The following is a 5,074-nucleotide window of genomic DNA, read 5'->3' on the forward strand; positions in this document are numbered from 1 at the left end:
AACCAAATTCGTACCAAAAGCAGTTGATTTTTTTTTCAGAAGTTATTAATGAAAGTAGAACCATTCGTCCACTTAAGACGATCTAATATTCTAACTTTCTAAGTGTTGTTCTCTAACGATCGAGGAGCTTTCCTCAAGACTCAAAAGTAAAAAATATCCCTTTCTACTGGTTTCTTAAAATGCATTTCCTGAGCTAATGTCAATTAAGAAAATGATATGAAATGATTAGTAATATTATATTGGTGATCACATTGAGAAGGTGTGAAGTTTCCCACTAGTGTATTTTTATAATTTTTCTTGTTGACTTAAAATACAGAAAGGGAAACCTTCCAAGAACACAAACACAAACGCATTGCAATTGTGCTAATAAACTTTTCGATATGGTGATATATATATTTTTGACATTTTGCAGAAAAAGCAGTGCATGCATATGGCCATAAAGCTAGGCTTCATTTAGTGGATCGCGAAGTATATGAGTATATCTAACTTATGATTTATGCTAAAAATAATAAAAAGAAGTTGTCTCTCTAATGGTACCGTATATATTAAGGTACTTAAGAATAAGCGGTATGATGTATTAGCCACTACAGAAGCCAAATTCGTGAAGTGATCAGAAAAAAACATCATTAAGAGTTAGTGCCATGACTTTGACAAGCATGTATCATATCTGCACTTACATATATATTATTTAAATGGACTACTAATATATATATATATATATTTTTTTGGTAACAAAATGGACTACTAATATACATGAGTAGACTTTGTAAACATGTCTAAACATGACAATAAGTTGTAAATACTTTTTTTTAAATACTGTTTGTGCTTAGCTATTTTCCATTATAGTGATTGCCATTTAATTTAACGTGAACTTGTAAAGCAGAAGAAACAAAGCTTCCCTTGGACTCGACCCATTTTGTCTAATGACTAATGTAACTAGACACGCGTAATTAAGTAGTTATGCCCATTGGCTCCCACAATTCCACCACTTTAACCAACATCGATCATTGCTCGACGACTACAAAGTTTCTTATCGATCATATATACACATGAAAAATGGTTTTTACTTCGAAGACGAGGAGAAAATGCTACAAAAAAACCCAAATATCAACATTGACTAAATCAATTCTGTATGTTTTATGTTGGAACATTTAAAATTCCTAGTTACGGATAAAATTAAAACTATGAAATATCCATCTGATCTGAGCATCTGAATGAACATTTAAAACAATAAAATTAGTGTATTGCTTATGAAAGATCTGAGTACACACACAGATTTTTACATTCTGTAATTTTATAATTAGTATTTTATGTTTTGAACAATTAACAAAACAGCACTAGACGTAAAGTGAAACCGCCTCGATAGCTTGTTTCTTCGTATTTGTTCCTTTTTAAAGAGTTTAGAAGACATTTTGGTTCTTTGATACAAAAGACTTAACACTCCAAATTAGATTAAAAAACGGTTCATACTTAGTTTAATTTAGTTATTAACACCCCACTATGCTAGTAGTATAAAAATGTGCAAATTGGAAGAACAGAAATATAGAACTATATAAGAGAGGCCACCACAAACACAAAAACTGAAAACAAGTTCGGGGGAAAACGAGAGACAGAAGTACACACAAACAACACGAAGGTTTTAATCTATACATTTTGTCTTAAATCATCGTCTTCAAATGGCCAACAAAGCTCTCTTCCATCTCCTGGTGATCTTCTTCTTGTCTCTATCTCACATCTTCATCTTGCCTTCCCATGCTTCAAGTAAGATCATCATCTCTCTTAGATCTTATTTTCCGTAATTAATATTCCCATCATATATATTGTAACTTATATTATCTATATTTTTCGTATGCATATAGGACCTTGGAGTTTTATGGAAAAACCCACTCATCATATTGATCTCCCTCAACATGATGTGGTTAGTTCTAAAGTTATGTATATACATAGAGAGTACATGTGTTCTTGAAGAGTTATAATTAGGTTTATTAAAGATTCTGTTTTGTTCAAAATAATGTTATTAGAACGTGAAGGAGGAGGTAGAAGAAAGGATGGTGATGGAGTTAAATGATTATCCAGGTTCCGGTGCCAACAACCGCCACTTGCCGCATCAGCGAGGCTGTGTCATCGATTGCTGATCGATAAAAATGAAGAAAAATCAATTAATATAATTATAGTATCGATAAGGTTACTATTATGTATAAGTAACTTAACATATTACTATTATGTATAAGTAACTTAACATATTTACCCAAAAAAAGGGGACTATGAATTGAGTTAGTTAACATTGGAGTCTATATATAGACGATTAGACAATATACTCTAGGGATAAAAGCATAGTTTTTATGTAGTTCAGTTGTTAAATCCAGTTATACACTACTGTTCTGTTAATAAACTACATATGATATATGTGGATGATATATATGTACAACAGTACAAGCCTTTAATTTCAATTTGGTGATATTTACGATATGATTAAATTATTTATTCATAATCCTTGTCAAAATCAAGCAATTCGATCTAAAGCACAATAGAATTCTAAAAAAAAAACTCTTATCATACTAAGTGACATTTCTGAGCGATTAGAGAAAAAGAGAATGGGAGATGAAGAAAACCACAAAATCAAGTTGAGATATGATTCTACGTCATTGGATATGAACCTTGAGGAATGGAGATGTTGAGCCGGAGCGATGAAGCTTCTGAGGTGAACTATCGTGATTTGTATTTTTAGTCTTGGACAATGTTTTCCAAAAAAGGGGATAAGCTCACATAGTCACATGTATACACACATTAGGGGTTCTAACGTTTTAAATCGGCTTCAAAAATTAGGCCAAAAAAATATTGATGTATCATATACCATTTTTGTTGTAGTATTGTCTTTATTATCTCTTCGTTTCCCATCAATATTTTCACATGTTCTGGTAACTCAGCCACCAAAAAATGTGGCAATATACCTGTGAATGCGGAATGCGTACAACCACGTACGTACCACTCCTAACTCATAAACGTATATTTATTAAACCAGAAAATAATAGTTTGACTTATGAGCAAATGAACGTAGATTTCAGGTCACAAATTAATTTATCCATCACCATACATTTTGAAATAATGAGATGGGTGCTAGATTTACAGACTTGTGTGACAGATATGTATGTGTGATGCTTAACAGAGAGATGAAAGGATAGAGAAGAAACGACACAAGATATTTGTTAATGGGGTTGGGATAACCTACATCCTCAAGACCAAGTCCAGAATCATTCACTAGAATTAGAATGCAAAAATCACATTTGCCAATGGTATCTAGCACACACTTGTGCCTACCACTCTAATCTACATAAACTAAGGAACTACCACTCTTTGTCTTTTCCGACGAGTGTGAACCTCTACAAAAACCACCAGCAGATTCTCTATCTTGCTGGTGGGACAACACCACACACAACATGTGTGCTTCTCTCAATTTTAGGTCTAGGGTGCGTAAGCTGCTTCTTGTTACCACATCTTCCTTTTATACCTCTTAGAGTTCTCCACAAACCCTAGGTTCCACAAGAATCTTCCTCTTGTCTTTTGGGTAAAAGCTTGTTCTTTTTTTGTCAATTTGACCCATGTCTTTGTATTGTTGCACCTAACACATGCCTTTCCTCTGACACAGCCGCTCCACTGTTTGCTGCAATTTGAAGTTTTTCCGCTCTATTGCACTACACAGCCACTACACAACGTCTGCTCTGTTTTCAGCTATGTTATGTTTTCTTCTGCGTTGCGCTTCAAGTAAACTCAGCTGCTAAAACATGTTTCTGCTCTATTGTATTATGCAGCTGCTACCTCCTTTCTGCTCTGTTGTGATTTGAGGTTTACTCAGCTGCTAATGGAAGACTTGATCTCATGAGCTTAAAGCATGATTGGTTGAGCTATCACTTCTTGGATCTTCTCAATAAGATTCAAGGTTCAATACGTCACTTCATTCCATGTGACTTTACATTGAGCTGTCTTGGATGAGCTAGTATTCTCTGATTCTCTTCATGAGGAATCATTGCGTATGTGTCTGTAGCTGGTTACACATGCTCCAGCTTGGTCACTGCTTCTGTGTCTGAATATGTGTTTGTATCAGACTTGTTCACTACAACGTTCACTGTATTTGTTTCTATACTTTTGGTTGTGTCAGGTTTACTCATTGTTTCTTGATCATCTCCCTTGATTCTTATAACCAGCATTTGATTACTAGTTTGGCCTGAAATTACACACTATCAACAATTACAAAATAGAAAGAAAAATACTAGTAATCAAATGCTAGTTTGGCCAAACTAGTAATTAGCATTTAACTAGCATTTGATTTCAGGCCAAACTAGTAATCAAAATATCAAATGCTAGTAATCAATTTCGGCGATCAAATATTGTGTCCACAATGGTGCTAGTATTGGTGTCCATTGCTCTTGCGTGGGATAGTGGACTAGCCTAGTTAAATACTATCTCCTCGTCACCCAATAGAAAGACGATTTGGCTAATTTTGGAACCCAAATCAAATCAAATTGACGATTGTGGCATACTTGTGAATAAATAATCAACTAACCAAAATTACCAATAACGATAGTGAGTCGACCGATACCATCATGGCCGGTTATAGGATTACCGAGGCCTAAAGCATTTTTTATACATAGTATTTTATAAAATATATTAATTGTAAGCATATGAAACAAACAATTAAAAAAATAAAAAAAAACTACTGATTTGGAGGTTTGACCCCGTGACCTGGTACATTTTCTCATACAACATAACCAACTTAGCTAAGAATTTGTTTATTTAAATAATCCAAACTATTTTTATATATTATGTGGCCTAAAGCAGATGCTTTGCTGCTTTAGGGGTGGGCCGGGCCTGGACACCATAGACGTCCAAAGTATCATCAAACTAGGAAAAAAAGTAGTTGAGAGAAAAAGAGCATGTGGGGATAATAAATAACAAGGTTAACGCAGCGTTTTGGCTGTCAGTCGTCCGAACTCTACTACTAAAGGACACAGTCAAGTGACTGAATATCGTATATTCGTATCACGGAGACACCTCTTGGCGGATCCAACGAGACATC

This window comes from Camelina sativa, chromosome 6, assembly GCF_000633955.1.
Source record: "Camelina sativa cultivar DH55 chromosome 6, Cs, whole genome shotgun sequence".
In the NCBI taxonomy this organism is placed as follows: Eukaryota; Viridiplantae; Streptophyta; class Magnoliopsida; order Brassicales; family Brassicaceae; genus Camelina; species Camelina sativa.